Here is a 23271-nt window from a genome sequence, read left to right on the forward strand (position 1 = left end):
GGGGGAGGGGCTATGACAGCTCTCCGGAGGGAAGGAAAGAGAAGGCTGGGGAGGTGGCTGGGCCAGGCTGGGGGGTGCTGCAGCCTCACCGCGAGGAGTGGATTCGGGGTTCCGAAGTGAAGGGTGTGACCATCCTCCCGGTGGGGGTAGTCTTCGTCGTCATCGTCGTCGTCATCATCATCATCATTACTCATCGTCATCTTCACTGTCCACTTTTATATAGCATTACCAAGTTCCTTCTGGGCTCAAAAATAGTTCTGATACCTAAGCCAGAAAAAATAAAAACCCTACAGAAAAAAAAAAAGCAAACCAAAACTATAGGCTAATTTCCTTAATTAATATCCATGAAAAATTGTTTTAATAAAATACTGGACTTCAGCAGTATATCACAAAGATTATACCCCATGACCGTGTTGGGTTTCTACTAGGAATGCAGGACTCCTTAGGAAAACTATAAGCATAATTGACTCTATCAATAACAAAAGCAACAATATGATTGTATTAACAGATTCAGAAAAAGCTTTTGACAAATACAATACCCATTTCTATTTAAAAAAGAAAACACACTAGAAAGCAGAGGAATAAATGGAGTATTTCTTTTTTTGTTTGTATTTTTGCTAGGCAGTGGGGTTAAGTGAATTGCCCGGGGTCACACAGCTAGTAAGTGTCAAGTGTCTGAGGCAGGACCTGAACACATGTCCTGACTCCAGGGCTGATGCTATATCCACTGGGCCACCTAGCCACCCCGCTAAATGGAGCATTTCTTAAAATTATAGGTGGTATCTACCTAATTGGGGCAACTAGGTGGAGCAGTGGATAGAGCGCTAGGCTTGGAATCAGGAAGACTCATCTTCCTGAATACAAATCAGACCTCAGACACTAGCTGTGTGACTCTGGGTAAGGCAAGTCAAAAGAAAACCCCAAGTGGGGTCAAAAAGAAAGGCACAGGGGCAGCTAGGTGGTGCAGTGGCTAGAGCACTGGCCCTGAAGTCAAGAGGACCTGAGTTCAAATCCGGCCTCAGACCAAACACTTGTCACTAACTAGCTGTGTGACCCTGGGCAAGTCACTTAACCCCAATTGCCCAAAAAAAAGACGGGCACAACTGAACAACAATAGATGTACCTAAAACCAGAAGCACATATTATCTGTAATGGGAATAACCTAGAGGCCTTTCCAGTACAATGAGGAGTGAATCAAGGATGTACATTGTCATCATTAATGTACTAGATATTCTAAATACAGTAATAATAGAAGAAAAATAAAAGAGTAAGAATAGGCAGCAAGGGAACAGAACTATCACTTTTTGCAGATGATATGATGGTATACTTGGAGAACCCTAGAGAATCAGTAAAAAAAAAAAAACTAGTTGAAACAGTTGACAACTTTAGCAAAGTTGCAGGATATAAAATAAACCCATATAAGTGATTAGCATTTCTAAATTTTGCCAACAAAACAGCAAGAAGAGATAGAGAAATTCTATTTAAAATAACTCCAGGAAGTATAAAATATTTGAGAGTCTACCTGCTAAGAACACACAGGAACTATTTAACAGAATCACAAAACACTTCTCAGACAAGGATCTAAATAATTGGAGAAATATTAATTGTTCATGGGTAGGCTGAGCTATTACATTTTTTTATTTTACTAAATTTTTTATTCAGTGCTGTACCAATAAAACTACCAAAGAATTATTTTATAAAATTCATCTGAAGGAAAACTAGGTCAAGAATATCAAGGGAATCAATGAAAAAAAATGTGAAGGAAGTCAACCTAGCAGTACCAGACCTCAAACTATACTACAAAGAAGTAATCATCAGAACAATCTGGTACAAGATAAGAAATAGAGGGCTTGATCAATGAAATAGATTAGGTACACAATATGCAGAAGTAAATGATCATAGTTTTTGATAAACTCAGATCTAAGCTATTGGGCCAAGAACTCACTTTTTGACAAAAACTGCTGGAAATATTGGAAAGCTTTCTTGCAGAAATTGGGCATAGACCAACATTTCACAGTATATACCAGGAAAAGCTCAATATGTGTGCATGATTTAGATATAAGGATAATATCAGCAAATTGCAGGAACATGGGGAAAAAATTGCCCATAATATCTGTGGGTGATGGAAGAGTTTATGATCAAACAAAAGAGTGAGATGATCACAGGAGGTAAAATGGATAGTTTTGATTATATTAAATTAAAATGTTTTTGTGCAAACAAAACGGATGCAGCCAAAATTAAAAGATAAACAGGAAACTGAGAAAAAAGTTTTACAGCAAGTTGATCTGATAAAGGTCTCATTTCTCAAAAATATAGGGAACTGAGCCAAACTTATAAAAATAAAAGCCATTCCCCAATTGATAAGAGGTCAAAGGATATGAACAATTTTCATAAGAAATCAAACCTATCCATAGTCATATGAAAAATACTCTAAATCACCAGTAATTAAAGCGATGCAAATTAAAACATTTCTGAGGTACCACCTCACACCTATCAGATTGGCTAACATAACAGAAAAGGAAAATTACAAATGTTGGAGGAAATGTTGAAAAATAGGTACCCTAATACACTCTTGGTAGAGTTGTGAACTGGTCCAGCCATTCTTGAAAACAATTTAGAACTATGCCCAAAAGACTATAAAACAGCCCATACCCTTTGACCCTACAGTACCATTCCTGTGTCAGTTTCCAAAGAAATCAAAGGAAAAGGATTCACATACAAAAATACAGCAACCCTTTTTGTAATGGCAAAGATTTGGAAATTGAGAGGGGAAAGGCTGAGCATGTTGCGGCATGTGATTGTGATGAGTTACTATTGGGGTATAAGAAATGTTGAAGGAGTTGGTTTCAGAAAAATCTGGGGAGACTTCTGTGAACTGTTGGAAATTGAAGTGAGCAGAACTGAAAGAACATTGTATATACTAACAACAACGTTGTAACAGTAATCAGCCATGAAAGACTTAGCTGCTCTGCTCGATACAATTCCAAAGGACTCATGATGACAGACACTGTACATTTCCAAAGAGAGGACTGATGAACTCTGGGTAATGATTGAAGCAGAATTTTTTTCCCACTTTTTCTTGCCTTTTTTTTTTTTTAAACAACGTGGTTTATTTGGAAATATGTTTTGCCCGACTTCATAAGTAGAATGGATGTTGTATTTCTTTCATTATCAATGAGTGGGGGGATGTGAATGGACAGAAAATTTGGAACTGAAAATAAAAATAAAAAACCACATTTTTTAAAAATAAAAGAAACCCCCTAAACCATTTATAGTTAATTTTCCAGTTTGCAAAGCCCTTTAAAATATTCTTATTTCTCATTTGGTTATAGAGTGTCTCATAAAGTCAGAGTATCAAGGGAGAAGGGATATTTTATTTCCATAGATTTTTAAGGTTTACTAAGTGATTTCCTAATAACAATCCTGTGAGGTAAGTAATTTGATTATCATTACCCCCATTTTACAGATGAGGAACTTGTGGATCAAAAATGAAGGTGGATTGATTTACCAAAGGCCAAGAAACTACTGAATGTTAGCATCGGGATGCTAACCCGGTGTTCTTCGGCTACCAGTCCAACACTGCGTCCACATTGCAAAAGAGAAAATGAAGACAACAGGATGGAAGATTTTTTTTCTTCTGTTTGTAAACTGTTTTGGGGGAGAAGGCTTGGAGTGACAGGGTTTGTTGGCACAGGGCTGAAGTGACTGGTAAAGGTGACTGGGCTTTTACTGTTGTTTTTGCTTAGGCATCTGGGGATTCAAAGATTAAGAAATCTGGGTCTTTTGAAAAATACTTATGTCCCTGTTGGCTGACATCTTACCCACATGGCTTAACTCTGAATGCACTGGGATACATACCGTCTTTAATATGCAAAGCAAATAGATATTTTGCCTGTTTCACATATGAAAACTTAACATTCACTTGGAAACCATAAATGATTGGAGTTTCTATTAAGAGGAAAAAATATTTCTAGGAATTAATGATTTTCTCGATTCTTTTTAATGCTAATATTAGATACTACATTAAATATAATGTACATATTTAATGGCAGCTTTAAAAACTTTTGGTTTATTATTCAGTGAATTTGTGCAGTGCATTCCAAGTCTTTGATCCAGGGCCCTGCTCCCCCTTCTTCAGCTTTTTGTGTGTGTTTGTCATCGGGCACATTTGAAGTCTTCTTGTTTTGCAATGAGAGGTTGTGGACTAAGGGTCTTTATGTTTCTCAGTGCCTGCATTTGTTTGTGAACGTCTGTATCATATATATCTGAACCAATTCCAAGAGATCTCTTTACAACTTGCTCAAGAAATGGATTGCCTGGTGCTCAGTTTTTGGGCCATTTGTATGTCTAAGAACTCAGCACAGTTCCTCCAAAGTTCATGGTTTAGGCTATGTGATTGAGGTTGCTGGGTCCATCCTCGTTATTTTGATCTTTCTTTACCCACAGTTTCTCTTGTACAAGTACCCATATTGGGTCTGGAAAAGGTTAACTCCTTGGCGGGGATAGGTTTTAATTTCTCCATGAAGGCCTTAACTGGAGAGATGATGCTTCTGAAGAAAATGATGGTTATGTATCCAGACCCCCAAATTGCTACTCTATATGAACAAGGTAGAATCCTTGGGGTGGATGTCCCCTGGAATCAAGAAACCGTTCGAGGAGACCAGAAACCTGACCTTGAGGCTTCTCGACAGCGCTTCAGGTTTTTTCGATATCCAGAAGGAGCTGGTCCTCTTGAGGCCCTGAGCCAACTTAGGGAACTTTGTCTTCAATGGCTGAGGCCAGAAATCCATACAAAGGAGCAAATTCTGGAGCTGCTGGTGCTGGAACAATTCCTGACCATCCTGCCTGGGGAAATCAGGGCTTGGGTGAAATCACAAAATCCAAAGACAAGCGAGGAGGTGGTGGCCTTGGTAGAGGATCTGGCCCAAATGTTAGAGGAAGGAGGTGAGACTTACAACCCAATGGGAAGAGTAGGGGGAAAAATAAGCACATTTTGTGATTTTCTCCAGCCGCATGTTTGTAGGAGTAAAAATAGCAAATGGTGAGAGTGGTCCAAGGTTGAGGCTTGTCAGGACACAATCAGTAACATATTAAGAGTGCGAGGGTCTTGAGAAGAAGACATTGTAGAGATGAACTAGTTCACCAAGAGGTCAAGATCAGGAAGGAGAGTGTAGATAGCCTAGGAGGGGACTGAGGGAAGAGAGGAGAGGGAAAAGGAATTAAACATTTATACAGCCCCTACTATGTGCTAAGTGCTTTGCAAATAACTCTCTTCTTCGATCCTCACAACAACCCTGCAAGGTAGGTGCTGTTATTCCCATTTATAAGTGAGGAAACTGAAGTCCACAGAGGTTAAATGAGGGTCACACAGCTAGAGTTTGAGGCTAGATTTGAACTCGGGTCTTTCTGACTCCAGGCCCAGCCCTCTCCACTGTGCCATCCAGCTGAAGAGTTGAGAAGTTGGAGGTCAAAGATTTGGAATAAGAATAAAGGTTGGCATTGCAAGGGCAGGGGAGAGGTAGAATGATTATTGTGATTAGATAAAGGAATTTCAGTATGGACATTTGTGTGTAGTGGCAGGATCAAAGTCATGACCCTCTGTGGCTGAAGTGTAGTGAAATGAATACTTACTTGTGAAATATGAGGAACTGGGACTTGTGTCTTTGGAGGAGAGTATCAGAATGTATGTTGAATTCCTCCAGTGTGAGGACAGGAATTATGAAGGAGAGAAGGTTGGGAGCCAGGTCCTGAACTCATTGAGAAAAGGGAATTGGCCTAGTGGCTGGTAGACAATAGCTACCAGAGTGTTGATTGAGTGGTGCACCTCAAAGGAGGAGAGGTTACTGACTGGTAGTAGTAGAGAGAGAACCTGGAAGTGGCAGTGGGGAACAGGGAGTGTTCCAGCTCCCTACCTCAGTCAGTGAGTTGGGAGGAATGAGTGAAATGCAGCTAATGCTGGAAAGAGAAGCCAGGGAGGCTGTGTTCTTCAGGAGGGAGTCAGGTCTCCGTGTTAGCCAAAAGATGAAAGGAGTGGGAAAGGACACAATTTAAGATGAAAGCGAATTGCTGAATCTGGAGCAGGTATTCCAGAGAGGCACTTTAAAGTGGAACCTATTTAAAGTGAGTTTGGGTTAAAGGGAATGGGAGCGAGGGATTGGGCATTTGGGGACAAGGAATCAGATTTAAATGATGATGGGGTGGGGGGGGGAGCAGTTTATCGCAGAGTACTGAGTTTAGGTAGATTGTCATGGTCCATATATGTTTGGCTTCAGGATAGAGCCCTCGCAGGGCCTTCAACAGTTCAGGGGAAGCGACAGGTGCTTGGAGCTGAAAGAATGGCGTTACTCCCTTTCCCCTAAGGAAGGAGACATGTAGGGGGAAGGAAGGGTTACTGGTTGTTGTAAGGTAATTCTGATCTGTATTTCCTTCCTGTCTCTGCCTTCAGAGGACTCTCCACTTGTCCAGGAAGGGAGCCCTGAGGAGGGACAGGGCTCTATGTTCCTGACAACCAGGGCCCAGGTGAGTTGGAATTTCTACCTTTAAAGGCTGGATCAGTCCTTAGCACTGATAACATTATCTTGTGGAACTTCTTACCCCAGTGTAATCTCTTGTAGAAACCTGAACTCTAGTTGAGTGACAACTCAAGTGACTAACCCCCCCTTCCTGGAAGATGTGCCCTATGTGGAATGGTCTCCACTTGATGAATGTCTCTTCCTTTATTATCTCCCTCCACTTTACCCAACATTCACTGTTTCATTCAGCAGCTCCTTCAGGCCTAATCAGTGGTCATATTGTACAAGGTACTATGAAATTGGTGAAAGTAGCATTGAAAAAGAGCCTTTGCATTCTTTGAGCTGCATGTCATTGGAAGAGACATCTGAAGTAGAGACTGAGCCAATGCAGAGTAACTCACACGAAACTTTTTTTAGAAGGGGGTACAGGGAAATGCATAAGTAAGAGCCAGACTGAGCTACAAGCAATAAATGCTCCATCGGTTTAGCAGACAGATAGATCAACTTAGGATAGAATGGGTAGGGAAGGGTTCATGAAACATGAAAGACAATTAGCTGGAGGATATCAGTGGGGTAGGAGGTAATAGGAGGGAAGGCTCAGAGTTGAGAGGAAACATCGACAAAAAGCAGTGCAAGACTGGGAGGGGCAGAGCCAAGATGGCAGAGTGAAAGCAGTGACTTGCTTGAGCTCTCCCCCAGACCCCTCCAAATACCAATAAAAATGGCTCTAAACAAATTCTAGAGCAGCAGAACCCACAAAAAGACAGATTGAAACAAATTTCCAACCCAAAACGACCTGGATTGTTGACTGGAAAGATCTGCTGTGCCGGGCTGGGAGAGGAGGACTGTTGAGCATGGGCCATGTAGGCTGTGCAGGCAAAGACCAGGCCTCAGCAAACCTGGAGCAGTCCTCAAGGGACTGAATCAAGGGGAGCTATAGCGGTTTCCAGACTTCTCAACCCACAAACAGCAAAGACAACTTATAAGATCAGTAGGAAAGGTTGGTCCCATGGTGAGAGAGGAACTCAGTTCAGCCCCAGTCCTGTGCAGGCCTAGGGTAGTGGTTGCTTCCAGAGCTCTTGGCCCACAGACTGAGGGGGAATCGAGTGGCTGATCAGAGGGGGATTGTAGGGATCTCTTTGCTGATGCTGAGGCAGGAATCTGTTGCTTTGCCCCTGCTTGGATCTGGGGTCACAGTTCTGGGTGGTGGTCCTGGGGCGAGGAGGAGTGCTGGCATGGTGGAGCTTTATAGTGGCATTGAAGAAGGAATCCTCCTCATAGTTCCAAGGCAGAAAAGAGTGCTTATGGTCACTCATAGACCAGAGCATAGGCCAGAAAAAGAGTAAACATTTCACCCGTGATCATACCACCGTGGGAGAACAGAAAATTTACAGGTCCCCAAAAGTGTCTCTGAAAACAGCTGCACAAAACCCCCAAAGCTTGGGAGAATACATTCTCCGTATTGGAAGCAGACTCCTGCCTTAACAGAGTTTAAAACTCAAGTCATTGGCTAGGGACATGAGCAAAGTGCGCAAAAAAAAAAAAAAGTCAGACCATAGAATCTTTCTTTGGTAATATAGAATATCAAACCCTACAACCAGAAGAAGACAACAAAGTCAAAGGTTCTACATCCAAATCCTCCAAGAAAAATATGAATTGGTCCCAGGCCATGGAAGAGCTCAGAAAGGATTTTGAGAAGCAAGTAAGAGAAGTAGAGGAAAAACTGAGAGGAGAAATGAGAGTGATGCATGGAAGTCATGAAAAACAAGTCAACAGCTTGCTAAAGGAGACCCAAAAAAATACTGAAGAAAATAATACCTTACAAAATAGACTAACCCAAATGGCAAAAGAGGTCCAGAAAGCCAATGAGGAGAAGAATGCCTTGAAAAGCAGAATTGGCCAACTGGAAAAGGAAGTCCGAAAGCTCACTGAAGAAAATATTTCCTTAAAAATTAGAATGGAGCAAATGGAAGCTAGTGCCTTTATGAGAAATCAAGACAAAACCAAACCAAAAGAATGAAAAAAACAGAAGACAATGTGAAATATCTCATTGGGAAAACAACTGACCTTGGAAATAGATGTAGGAGAGATAATTTTAAAATTATTGGGCTACCTGAAAGCCATGATCAAAAAAAGACCCTAGACATCATCTTTCAAGAAATTATCAAGGAAAAACTGCCCTGATAATCTAGAATCAGAGGGTAAAATAGAAATTGAAAGAATCCACCGATCACCTCCTGAAAGAAATTCCCAAGGAAAACCCCTAGGAATATTTTAACCAAATTCCAGAGTTCCCAGGTCAAGGAGAAAATATTGCAAGCAGCTAGAAAGACACAATTCAAGTATTGTGAAAACACAATCAGGATAACACAAGATTTAGCAGCTTCTACATTAAGGGATTGGAGGGCTTGGAATACGATATTCTGGAGGGCAAAGGGAATAGGATTACAACCAAGAATCACCTACCCGGCAAAACTAAATATAATCCTTCAGGAGAAGAAAAAAAGTACATTCAGTGAAATAGAGGACTTTCAAGCATTCTGATGAAAAGACCAGAGCTGAATAGAAAATTTGACTTTCAAATGCAATACTCAGGAGAAGCATGAAAAGGTAAACAGAAAAAAGAAATCATAAGGGACTTATTAAAATTGAACTGTTTATATGCCCAAAGGGCTATAAAAAAGTGCATACCCTTTGACCCAGCAATAGCACTTCTAGGGCTGTATACCAAAGAGATCATACAAATGGGAAAAGGACCCACATGTACAAAAATGTTTCTAACAACTCTCTTTGTGGTGGCAAAGAATTGGAAATTGAGAGGATGCCCATCAGTTGGGGAATGACTGAACAAGTTGTGGTATATAAATGTAATGGAATACTATTGTGCTATAAAAAATGGTGAACAGGCAGACTTCAGAAGAATATGGAAAGACTTGTATGGTCTGAAGTGAGCAGAACCAGGAGAACGTTATACACGGCAACAGCCATGTTGTACAATGACTAATGTTGATAGACTTAATCCTTCTCAGCAATGCAAGGATCTAAGGCATCTCCAAAGCCCTCATGATGGAAAATGCTATCCACATCCAAAGAAAGAACTATGCAGTTTGAATGCAGACGGAAGCATACTATTTGCTATTTTTTTTTCTTCTGTTATGTTTTGTTTCCTCTTTCTGATGGTTCCTCCTATTGGTTCTAATTCTTCCTTACAACATCACTAATGTGAAAATATGTTTAATAGGAATGTATGTATAGCCTATATCATATTGTGTGCTATCTTGGGGAGGGAGGGGGAGAAAAATTTAAAACTCAAAAGCTTATGGAAGTGATTATTGATAAAATAAATTAATAAAGTTTAAAAAATGCAAATGTTATAAAGTATAAAAAAAAATCAAACAGTTTATATTCCTGCATGGAAAGATGACATTTGTAACTCATGAGACCTTTGTCAGTATTAGCGTAGTTGGAGGGGGAAAAATATGTATAGGTAGATAGACAGATAGATGGCACAGGGCAAGTTGAAGATGAAGGGGTGATATCTAAAAAATAAAATTAAGGGGTGAGAGGATTATACTGGGAGAAGGAGAAAGGGAGAGGTAGAATGGGGTAAATTATCTCACATAAAACAGACAGGAAAAAGCTTTCACAGTAGAGGGGAAGTGTGGGAAGGTGAGAGGGAATGAGTGAATCTTATTCTCATGAGATTTGACTTAAGGAGGGAATAACATATACAGTCAATCAGGTATAGAAATCTATCAGCCTACAGGAAAATAGAAGGGGAAGGGGATGAGAGAAGTGTGTGTGGGGGGGTGATAGAAGGGAAGGCAGATTAGGGGGAGGGGTATTCAGAATGCACGCTGCCTTGGGGTGAGGGGAGGCATGAGAAGGGGAGAAAATTTGGAACTCAAAATCTTGTAGAAGTAAATGTTGAAAACTAAAAATAAATTAATAAAAAAAAACAAAAAAAGCAGTGCAAACGGTGGCTTGGGTAGATTAGATGGTTTATGTTAAGAAGTAATGTTACACTTGATTGGAATAAGATTGTGAGAAGGCTTTAATGCCATCATAAGGAGTTTGGATTGTTTGATACTTATGTTTATTTTCCCAGCAATGGGAGACATTGCTAAGAGGGGAGGCCCTCTTATGTGGAAAAACTTGCCACAGATATCTGAAAGTGGAATAGGCTGCCTTGGGAAGTTATGGGTTTCCCATTATTGGAGATCTTCAATCAAAGGCTGGAGGACCACTTGTCAGGTATACTACGGTGGGGCTTGTTCAGGCATGGCTAGATCAAATGGGCTTTTAGGTCTCTTCCAATTCTGGAATTCTGAGACCTAAAGTCTGATTTCTTTTTTTAAATAAAAACTTCCATTATCCTGCATCTGGTTGCCCTCTGCCTTCTTTGAATTCCTACATTTGCATACTTTGATCTGGGATCTCATTGATATGAATGTTCCCTCCAGAGTTACAGATCATGTCCCAGCCATAACTTCTCATACAGCACACCTCTTATCCAGGTCATTATAGAAATCTTCCATCGAGGGTCCACCCAATGTGTAGAAAGCTTTCCTCTAGATCTCCTGACATTTGGTGGATGCCAGTGGAGTATGTGGGCTGTTCATTGGTTCATTGGTTCATTGCTCTTGATGTATAAAAGACCCACCTCCTCTTCCAGTCATAGATCTCTTTTATCATCCTTCGCACTTGATAATACATTGCTGTCCAGCTGGTACCTCTCCATTGCTTTGTAGGTGACACAGAACTAATTCTTTGGAAATTGTGATTTTCTGTGACTCACAGCAATACATCACCTGAAAAATATTAATGTTATAAAGATGAGACTTCATTGCAGGGAGAACATTGGTTCTTGAGAATCAATACACAATTTCCCCAATGCAAGCCATCCATACCTCTTCCTCATTCTACTTTAGGCCCTGTTCATTACCCATCTGCAGTGTCTATCCAAGACATATGTACTGATGGAGCAGTTTTATGGACTATCCTTAAAATCGTATACCATAATCTGGACATTAGGCATTCTTCTTCTACTTGGGATTATCCTGTGTGGATAGTCAGACCAAACTCTTGTGAGATTATGGATCTAGAGATTAGGAGTCTCTGTAGTGTTCAGAGGTTTAATGCAATCAATACAGCATCACCCACAAAGGGATCATCTGAAGCACCTCTCCATCTATTAGGAAATCCTTTTTGCATTTAGAGTCATCACTGAACATCCTCTTTGTCAGTGGCACACATTTCTGGGAAATGTGTGCCTCCTTGTTGGTCAGGTGATGTTAATAACTAGAGGGCAGAGGAATAAAGTTATCCCTTATCTTTCACAGGAATTTTGAGATAGGCATGATCAAGGCCTGTTGGAGGAGTTCCTTCAAAGTGGAATTTTGTTCTACTGAATGAAATGCGTTATTGTAGTCAACCAACAAGAAGCAAAGTGGGATCTTGTATTTTTTGCATTTTTCAGACACCTGCATGACTATAAAGATGTGGTCTATTACAGAGTCTACAACGTAATCCATAATTTATGGAAGCCTACCTGTTACCATTTCACTTCTTTAACAATGGCCCTGATACATCTGGTGATTATTATCATAAATATTTATTTTGCAGAAGACATATAAGTCAGTAATTTCTAAGTACAATTGTATTGACATTTTTTGTTTTTATATCACCTCCATTTGCTACTGTATCCCTCCCCATTTCTTCCAGAGGGCTGTCCCTTATAATACTTTCTTTTAAAAATTAAGGGCAGCTAGATGGCGCAGTGGATAGAGCTCTGGTCTTGGAGTCAGGAGGGCCTGAGTTCAAATCTGGTCTTAGACACGTAACACTCACTAGCTGTGTGACTCTGGGCAAGTCACTTAACCCCAAATGCCTTGCCAAAAAAAGAAAAAAAATTAAGAAAGAAAAAAATTTTCCACAAGATGAAACAGTTAAGAAGTCTAATTTTTTTGTTCGGTGTCCAACACTTATGGTCCCCCACCTCTACAATGAACGTGGGAAGGTTTTTTCTGACTCAGTTAACAATAGTTAAGTGCTTACTATGTTTCCTGCACTGTACCAAGCAAAAAACCGTGGTTCCCTGCCCTTAAAGAGTTCACATTCTGATGACGGAGACAAACCACTCTGCACCTACAAGATAAATACAGTGTAAATCATTGTTGGAGCAAACAGAAGCTGCAAGGCATCTTTGTGGCAGTGTTGGCTCATTCTTAGCATGAACACTGGGATTCTGAGAGATGTTCCAAAGGCCTATGAAAATTTCTTTTTGCCTTTGAATGTGTGATTGATAAATCAACTTTAGAAGTTCTTTTATTTTCTTCTCAAAGGAGATTCCACAAGGCATCCTTCCATTAAGCTACAAATCTTTTTTGTCTTCTGGTTTCATGTATATCAAGAATTTTAAAATGACACTCATTTTCTCCAGTATAATGTGCCATCATTGGTCGCAACATAAGAACTTCACATTGGGGTGTCAGCAGTTAAGTTAATATTGGAAATATTCTTCACAACTGTTATTATTAATACCCTTTACTTCCATTTCTGCCCCTGTAGAAGCAATAGGTAGCCACATAAACTGAGAGCCATTCGGTATGTTGCTTTGGATCATGGGTTTCTTTGGCTAAATAATTCATCACAAAGTTCCTGGATATTGGTGAGAAGCCTTTCTGTATGTAACCAAAGTTTCTTCCTTGGACCACAGGCATTGTCTGATGCTAGGATTATATGGCAAACCACTCCAGCATCTTTGCCAAGAAACTCCCATAAAAATGGAGTCACAAAGAGTCAGACCTGACTAAATGACTCACCAACAACAAGGATTGTACTCCAGGCCCTTCTAGTTTAATAGAACCTGCAAGAACTCATGGGCTCCTGCATAGCCCTTGAGAAGCCAGAAAGTCTTCCTTGACGCCAAAAAAAAAAAAAATTCAGAGTAGGATTTTGGGACCAATGAAGCACTAGGCCTAGCCCCTAAGGAGGAAAAACTGGATGAGATAAAGCTCTAGAGTGGATGGATGAGAAGACTTATGTGGAATGTTAAGTTATGTAAATGTTAAATTTAACTATTCAGTTCTGAAACAAGTTCTACAAGTCATCAGGAGAAGATCTTTAAATACAAAGGAAAGAACATTCAAGTAACTCAGGACTACTCTACAACCACTAGAAAAAGGAGGGGGGAATGGAAGAATAAGTTCTGAAGAGTATTGAAGGCCAGGATGCAGCCCACAGTGACCTCTTTCGTGCATAAAAGTCTACCCATACAGGATGAAAGATGACATTCTCTAATAAAGAAGAGTTTAAAACTTTATAGGGGAAAAAAAGTGAAAAGATTATGTGCCTCTTGGAAGATCCCTAAACAACAGAAATGCAGCAGGAGTGAATAAGTACAGCAGACAAGGACAGTAACAGCAACATAGTGACAATGGAGAGGCCAGTAAGAGACCTTTCTAAGTACACAAGGAGACGAGTAAAGGTAGAAATCTGGTTGAGCTAACAATGAAGAGGTGGATGGCAATATTATGGACAGAACCTAGCAACTCCCTACCTGCAGGTGAATGTTTCTTTTGCATGACTACATTACAACCTGAGAGGGTACATAAAAGGGGGGCAGAGAAGTGGAGGGATAGAGAGGAATGAGTGATGTGCCAGTCTTAAATTGAAGGCTAGTAATGAGGGTGGAGCATGATCACTTTGATCTCAGAAAGAGAAGATCCTACAGGGGAAAGAGTGAGGAGGAGAGGGGAAAGATTGAAAAGGAGGGAGAAAGGAAGACCAAGTGATCGAGAGATGAGAGGGGGTTTCACTGACAAATGTTTCTATGAGGGAAGAGAAATGAGTGGTCAAGGGAGATGAGGACTTTACACTGAGTGAAGTCTAGGGTATTTGGTGCTTGAAAAGTCTGCATGTACTGGGGATGGATGGGGAGGAGTTTGAACCTCCTCTGGGGGCATCTGACTCCTGGAGGAGTGGCAGAGCATGAACACAGGGAGATTTCCAGTCAGATGTAGGGGGTGGGGGGAAGCCGACGAGAGGGTTTGGATTGTTGTTGAACTATATAATCAGAGATGTGGTAGGGGACGTGCCCTGCTATGGTGCAGTGCTAGGTAGCATAGTGAATAGAGCACTATATCCTGGAGTCAGGAAGATGAGTTCAAATTTGGCCTCAGACATTTATTAGCTGCATGACTCTGGACAAGTCACTTAACCTTTGTCTCAGTTTTCTTATCTGTAAAATGGGGATAATAACACCCACCTCCCAGGGTTGTTGTGAGAATCAGAGATATTAATAGTAACGTGCTTAGCACAGTATCTATCATATTTGCTAATGTTAACTGCTGTAATTATTATTGTTGTTATTATAATTGGCATTGCTCTGGAAATGAGGCACTTTGGACAAGAGGGACCCATGAGGTGAGTCTCATAATGCAGTGACAGACATGACCTAAAGCAGAGGTCCTAGAATGGATACCTTAGAATCTTTGATAGCATGAAGAATGCAAAGGGAAAGAAACCAGGTAAAGAGAAGTTATGAGTCAGAGAATAAGGGTATAAACAGAAAGAGAAGGTGGATAATGAAGAGAGTAAGAGAAACGCTTTTTTGGAAAGGAATGAAAAACAAATGAAATTTTAAAACTAAGGAACAAGACTAGTGAAGGGGAGGAAAGGAAGTGGGGAATATCAAACAAGAAGAGGGGATGAAGAGTGAGGGGAAACAAGCCAGTGGGAACAGGGCCCCCTTAGAAAAGATTAAAGTGAAGTAACTGAGGGAACATAATACTGTGTCTACAGCAGAAGAAACTGAAACTGGAAAGCTTCTGCCCAGATAACATTAATGCATCTAGGATAAGAAGGGAAGGGGTCAAATGGGGGAAAATCCTTATATCAGATTTCTCTGATAAGGGCTTGGTATCCAAGATATATGAACAATAAACACATATGTGAGAATAATAAGCATTCCCCAATAGGTAAACCATCAAAGGATATGAACAAACTTTTTTCAACAAACTACAGAGTATTCATACCCACATGAAAAAAGTGTTCCAAATAATAATAGAAATGCAAATCAGAATCACCATGAAGTTTCGTCTTAAATCTTGCCCATTGACAAAGATGACAGAAAATGACGGCGCACAATTTTAGAGGGGTTGTGGAAGGATAAGCACACTTAGACATTGTTGGTAAAGCTGCAAAATGGTACAGTCATTTTGGAAAGCAATTTGGAATTATGCAAATAGAATTATTAAAATGTCCATTCCCTTTGAATCAGAAATTCCATTACTGGGCTTATACACAAAGGAAGTCAGTGATAATAAGAAAGTTCCTATATACTCCAAAATATTTATAGCAGCACTTTTTGTGATAGCTAAGAATTGGAAACTAAGTAGTTCATCAATTGGAGATGGCTAAACAAATTGTTGTATAGGAATGTAATGAAGTGTGTGATGAATACAGAGAAGTATGGAAAGATCTACATGAACTGATGCAGACTGAAGTCATCAAAGTAAAAGAAAAAGACTATACTTAGTAACTACAACAATATTAAGTGGACAGAACCATGACACATCAAAAAATCAAAAGTAAATGTAACAAAATCATAAAGATCAAGTAACTGGGACTTGAAATGATATAAGAACATACCCCCAACCTACCCCTTCTTGGAAGTTAGAGTTTCACATGTGTTAGATTTTTAGGACTTTTTCAAAGTCTTGATTAGTTGTGCTGATTTTTTTCTTTTTCTTCTCCAAAAAATACTGTTTGTCACATGAGTTGGCTCTCTAGGAGGAGAAGAAGGAGGAACACATGGGATACTGTGATGATGTAAGAAACAGGAAAAAAATTAAAACTAATTAAAAAAAAAATGAATTATTTTTGCAACCAAGAAGATACTTGTTGGAGGAAGATATTGGAAGCCTAAAACTTTTCATACAGGGTGTTAGATCTGGGTTAGGAATACCTAATTTCAAATCTTGTCTTTGATAATAATAAAGTCACATGTATCTCTTTCCCTCAATCTCCTGAACTTGTACCACATAGTGCTATTGTGAGATCAAATAAGATTATGCATACATATATAAAGTTCTTTACAAACTTTATTATATGTAAGTTATTATTAGTGTTGATATTACTGATGAAGTACTATACATATTTTCAAATCAGCATGGCATAGGGGAGAATAAACCAATCTCAAAACCATAAAAAACCTAGATTCAAGTCCTACCTCTAAAACATACTGGTTGAGTGACCCCTGGACAAGTCCCTTAACCTCTCAGTGCTCTAGGCAGCTCTGTTAAAAACTTAACTTTCAGAGATAGTGCTAACTAACATTCGTAGAGGGTTTTCCCTATACTAATGCAATCACAAGTCTAGTTCCTAGCCTCTGTATGTTAGCTTTTCTTATGAAAAGATTCTGGACAAGAGTATTTTGTATTCATTAGTAAGAATTTTTTATTAGTAATGGAGAATAATTACTCCATTGTAGTCGTATGACATAGTGGAAAGAGCCCTGAACTTTTTGTCTGGAGACTTGGGTTCGAGTCTCATTTCTCACAGACTGGCTGAGTGACCACGGGCAAGTCCCTAAACCTTTTAGCACTTCAGGGGACTCCTTAGCATCAGAAATTGCAGAACAGTAGCAGATCACCCTGTTTGAGGTAGTTTCCTTCCCTAATATAACTCAGAGGTCAGAACAACAACAGTAACAACAAATACTTGCAATATCTCCCTCACTAAGTTGGCATGAGGAAAAGAATTTGCAACCCTCAAAGCACTGTATTGTTAGAGTTATTTTGGATCCTAAGATTGTATAGCCAGGTATGAGATGTGTATTTTTTGTGGCTTGGAGATCTAAGTCTCACTCAGGTAGATGCTGTTTGAAGGGAAGTTTTATTAAAAAGTTAGAGCTATGTATATCCCCTAAAATCTCATACAAAGTGAGGCACAGAGTCTGCCATGCAATGCCCATGTGACTGGGAACCTTTTGAAAGAACCCCCAAAATGGAGCACTGCTTTGTGTATAGGCTATAATTCTCTCTTTCCTTGCAGTGACCAAGTAAGGGATGATGAGTAATCAGGAACCTGTTTGGTGTTTCAGGAAGCACTGACATTCCAGGATGTGGCTGTGGACTTTACTTGGGAAGAATGGGGGCAACTGGACCCTGCTCAGCAGAATCTGTACAGGGATGTGATGTTGGACAATTATCAAAATCTGATCTTTCTGGGTAAGGGGAGCTTCCCCCATAACTCAAAATCTGGGGTTTTTTTTGTATTGCTTTTGCACCTTTATTTGCTGGAGGCTGTGAAGTATCCGAAGGGCTCAGCTGAATTTTGGCTTGAGGTGAAGGGAAAGAAGGTTATTTATGCCTCTGGTGCCAAGAGGCAGGATGTCTGTGCTCTCCGTTCCTGTGAGGAAAGTCCACAGAAAACTGGAAATTAAGAACGTCATTGTGCTGCCCTTGGCATGGATCCTTCCTGATCATCTCCCCATGTTCCAAGTTTTCTTCCTCAAAATTTCAGTGCCTTAAGGTATAAAAATTTCTCACATAGGCAGCATGGCATCTTGGAAAGAGTATGGGACTTTGATTCAGATGATCTGATTCAAATCTCAGCTCTGTAACTGAATAATTGTGTGACGTGAGCAAGTTACTTGCTTTCTAAGCTTCAGTTTCTTTATCTGCAAAATGTATATAATATTTGCACCATCTCTAGAGCTCTCAGCAGTTTTTGTCATGCACAAATGAGACATTTTAAAATGCTTTGTAAATGATAAAGTGTTATATAAATAGGAGGTGGTATAATTATCTATCATTAATAATATCATTGTTATTACTTCTGACCCCAAATCCACATTGTGATCCTCCCTACACACGTTTCCATAGTTCAGAATGGCTTTCCAAGATACTTTATATCAGTCCTTCGGCCAGAAGCTCTTGACAATTTTTTGAAGACGTGGACTCCTTTGGCAATTTGGTGAAACCTATGGACCCTTTCCCAGAATAATGCCTTAAAATGCAGAAAGCATTCCTGCACCTCAGGTGAAGAGCCTTAGACCTTCACAGCTTATCTTCTTTTTTTGCATTGAAATGGGCTGGGAAGGCTCTGTATTTCTGTCCCATCACATTCCCCTTTCTTTCTGCATGAGCAGGGTTTCCAGTTTCCAAACCAGATGTGATCTCCCAGCTGGAGCAAGGAGAAGTACCATGGGCTCTGGAGAGAGAAGTTGCCAAAAGTTCCTGTCCAGGTGAGTGACTGAGAACCAGGGAGGTGGAGGGCTGTTAAGCAGCAGCTCAGCAGATCTGTCATGGATGAAACCCCTTTGAAATTGTGAAGAAGGAGCCTTCCTCACAGCAGCCTGGGAATTTAGCCAAAGCCCAAGAGAGTTGTCTCTTTCACCATTCTTGGGGGTTACATTTTCCCTAGAAGACGTTTCCCTGCTTCACTCCTCTGAGCATTCAGTGAGTGCATAAGGATTGGCAAATGCATGTGTAGACACGACTTCAGGCATGTGGTTGGAAAGAAAAAGTATGTGTGAAAGCTAAATAGCTTTAAATAGCAAGCCATTGCATAGGGGGAGAGAAGGAAGGGAAGGAAGGGGAGGGGGAGGCATGAAAAAGCATGGCCTGACTACATGGGCTGATCTAAAGTTGATTACCTAGGATTCAGTCATATTTTAAGGACTTTTAAATGGCTGGCTGAAGAATTTTTCCTTTATCCTCCAAGTGTAATAGGCAAGGGGAATTAGAGTATTAATCCCAACAGTTGAATTCAACAGACATGAAGTACCTATAAGAATGAGATATTTATCAAATGTATTTATTTAGATCAAATATATTTATCAAATACTATGCTAAAACTTAGGTAAACTGGATCTTCAACACATTCTTGATTTGTTAACTGAATAAGTGTGCAAAGAATAGGGAAAAAATTGTCTGGCAAACCTGATCGTGATGAAGCAGGCTTTGCTGGCTCTTGGCAATCTCTGTTTCCTTTTCTAGACATTCACTAGCCATTTTGATGATCCCTAGGTTTCCTTATTAGCCTCAGCTCATTATGAGCTTTAGCATACCTGATAATACTTTCATAAACCAATGTAGCCCAAGGTTGGGATTTGGTCAGAAATAAACGATGACAAGACAAGAAGAACAGCCAGGATAGTATATCATGAGAGTTGTTAACTATAGGATTAAAACTGTGAAAGAGGAAAAGATCAGAGCAGGGGTGACACACTGAGAGAACAAGAAGAGGGACTGTAACAGGTAATGGCATTGATGGAGAATAGGTTTAGGAAAAGTGAAGCAGAATGAGAGATGAAAGGGTAAGAGATTATTGTCAGAGAGAAAATGTAGGATATGTCTTATTTGTGTGTGACTGAGAGAGGATAAAAGTTTAGGTCCTGGTAGCTGAGAAGGCACAAGTTTGAAGCATGTTAACATGGGGATTGAAATTTACAAGGATAAAGGAAGTAGAGATAATATAGGAAGAACGTGAGTCAGAACTTCTTGAGAAAAAGAGGGAGAATGACATGGAGGCTAATAGAAAACTGGCTAATATAGAGGGTTCAGATGAACCCCAAAGGAGAGATTGCTGAGTGATGGCAACAGAGGCTTTAGAAGTAATAATGAGGCATGATAATATAATGCTTACTCCTTCTGGCCCAGTGTGTTGGTCAGCCCATCAGTAAGCATTTACTAAGTGCCTAGTGTGCCCTAAACACTGTGCTAAGCATGAGATACAAAGGACAAAAAAAAAAGACAATTCTTTGTTCTCAAGGAGCTCAGAGTTCTAATGAAGACACCATGCTAACAATACAAACAAGATTGTAGGCTCAGTTGGAGATAATCAACAGAGGGAAGGCACTAGCATTAAGGGGGAATGAGGAAAGGCTTCTTGCAAAAGGTAGGATTTTAGCCAGGATTTAAAGGAAGACGGGGAGGACAATAGATGTAGATGAGGAGGAAGGACATTCCAGACATGGAGGATAGCCAGTGAAAATGTCCAGATGGAGTATGTTGTGTAAGAAACAGCAAGGAAGCCAGTATTACTATGTCATAGAGTATTGGGGGGTTAGGGCCTTGTGAGCAAGGTTTAAGGTCTAAGAAGACTGGAAAGGTTAGAGGGGCAGATTATGAAGGGCTTTGAAGGCTCAGCTTTGGTAACTGAGTGGAGGATAGACTGGAGTTGGGGGAGAGACTTGATGGAGGGAGTCCAACCAGCAGGCTAGTAAAGTAGTCCAGGCATGAGGAAATGAGGGCCTACACTAGGGTGGTGACAGTAACAGAGATAAGAAGGGGTTGTATATGAGAGATATTAATGAAAGTCAAATGGAGAGATTTTAATAATGGTAAAATTGACAGGTCTTGGCAGTACATTGGATATGAAGAGTAAAAGAGAGTGAGGAGTTGAGAATGATATGTAGGTGACAAGACTGGGTGACTGGGAGAGGATAATGGCACCATGGATAGTAACAGAGAAGTTAAGAGAAGGAGAATGTTTCAGGAGAATCATAATGACTTCAGTTTTGAATATGTGGTGTTTAAGACCTCTTTGGGATATCCAATTGGAGATGTCCCATGGGCAGCTGGAGATTTAGACTAGAAGTCAGAAGAGAGGTTAGAGCTAGATAAGTAAGTTTTAGAATTATCAGCACAGAAATGATAATTGAGGCCATGAATGCTGATGAGATTACTAATTGAAATGGGATACAAGGAGAAGATTGAGGGGTGAGGGGCGGGGAGGGACACACAGGGTTAGCAAGGAGACTAAGTAGCAACCAGACAGGCAGGAGGAGGCATAAAAGAGGACTGAAGAAGGAGGCCAAGGAAGCCTCATTTTCTGATGGGAGTAAGGTTTCCAAGAGTGCAACAAGCTGGTCAGCACTTGAGGAAGAACTCTTAAAGGAGAAGTTCGTTAATGATTGGTTCAAGTTTCTAGAAGGAACATCAGAAGGAGAGAGCAAAGGAAGGAGAGAAAGAGGTAGGGGTAGGGTTCTGATGAATGGTGGTGTGAAATCAGGAAGTGGTAGCAACAGAATGGGCTTTCCACCTTGGCAGATGTCATTTGGAGTGACAAGAATGCAGGTGAAAGGTCTGGAGCCTAGCCAGAGGATGAGAGAAGTACCAGTTGCTTGAGTCTCCTCCCCGCCAGAGTCCTGTGATAATAGAGGACAGCATCAATCTGTTCTGTCTCAAACACTCTGGAAAAAGGAAGGAAGTGGGGTGGTTCAACCTCAGTAAGATCTGGGCATATCAGGCCCTGGGGGGCCCAAACTTCCATTCGTTTCTGGTTCCTTTGAACCCTAGGAGGAGCCTGGCCTTTGAGAGGGATAGTGATGTGAAGGCCTTGTCATAAACAGGTGAAGCTGTTCCCTTATGTACGCGATGAGCTGGCAAGGGTAGAGAATGGACGCAGGCACCCCGTTCTTATAATCTAGATGTGAGGTGATGAAGGCCCATATTCTGTGCCAGCATTGGCTCCAACATTTCACCCGTTTATCTGTCAGTCCTCAACTCTTGTACTCATCCTGTTTTCCTAGTGACTCCTTCCCAAATTCCCTCTTTACTAGATGAGCTCTCCTCATTTTTGTCGCTGATCCTACCTATCCTCTTCTCAGATCACAAAGCTTTATTGTGTATTGCTTCATTTGTTAGAGCCATGTTATCCTCAAAGACTTTTTTCTGTACCATCTTATTTCTCATTCAATATATTTCAATTTAGCAAATGCGTAAAGTACTTGCTATGTTCAGAGATCTTCATCCAGTTTACACTGTAGGGGTCCCCCAGGGATTTGTCCTAGGCCTTCTTCTCTTCTCCTTTTATCTCATGCCCCATGGACTTAATTGCTATTGTTATACTGATTTTCAAATATATTCTGCCCTAATCTGTCTGCTGACCTCCAGTCTCACATCTCCAACTGCCTCTCACACATCTCAAACTGGATGTTCGGTAGACATCTTAAGCTCAACATGTCCAAAACTGAACTTAGTATCTTTCCCAGTAAATCCTGCCTCCCTTCTATCTTTTCTGTAACTGTCGAGGACAACCCCATCTTCCCAGTCATCTAGACTGTCAACCTAGATGTCATCCTCAATTTATCAATTCCTTACCCACCCCCTCAGTCATTGCCAAAGCCTGTCTATTTCACCTTTGAAACATCTCCCAATATGCCCCCTTCTCTAATATTTCTACCACCCTGGTGCAGGAGCTCTTCAACTCATACTTAGATTACTGTAATAGCCAGCTGATGAGTCTGCCTGCCCAAGTCTCTCCCTACTCCAACCCATCTTTCATTCAGACAGCAAAGTGATTTTCCTAAACCAGAGGTCCAATCATATCATCCGCCTCTTCAATAAATCCTGGGCTCCCTATTACCTCCAGGATCAAATACCAAATATTCTGTTTGGGATTCAAAGCCCTTCATATCCTAGAATCCTGAGACCCTTCCAGTGCTACAACTTACTCCCTACTACATACTCCTCGATCAATGACAATGGCCTCCTTGCTGTTCCATGAACAAGCCACTTCATTTTGTGGTTCTAAGCCTTTTCTCTGATGTCCCCTTTGCCTGGGATGCTCTCCTGCTTCTCCTTCAAATCTCAACTAAAATCCCACCTTCTATAGGAAGCCTTCCTCAACCCCTCTTAATTCTACTGCCTTCCCTCTGTTATTTCCCATTTATCTTCTATATAGTTTTTTGGTACATAGTTGTTCACTTGTCCCCCCGACCCTGCTTTAGATTGTGAGCTCCTTG

The 23271-nt window shown here is 40.6% G+C and overlaps 1 pseudogene; it reads left to right on the forward strand.

Moving 5' to 3' along the window:
* Positions 1-23271, forward strand: part of LOC114041239 — a 111455-nt pseudogene that overhangs the window by 20309 nt on the left and 67875 nt on the right.

Source organism: Vombatus ursinus, unplaced genomic scaffold (genome assembly GCF_900497805.2).
Source record: "Vombatus ursinus unplaced genomic scaffold, bare-nosed wombat genome assembly UNPS02014170.1, whole genome shotgun sequence".
In the NCBI taxonomy this organism is placed as follows: domain Eukaryota; kingdom Metazoa; phylum Chordata; class Mammalia; order Diprotodontia; family Vombatidae; genus Vombatus; species Vombatus ursinus.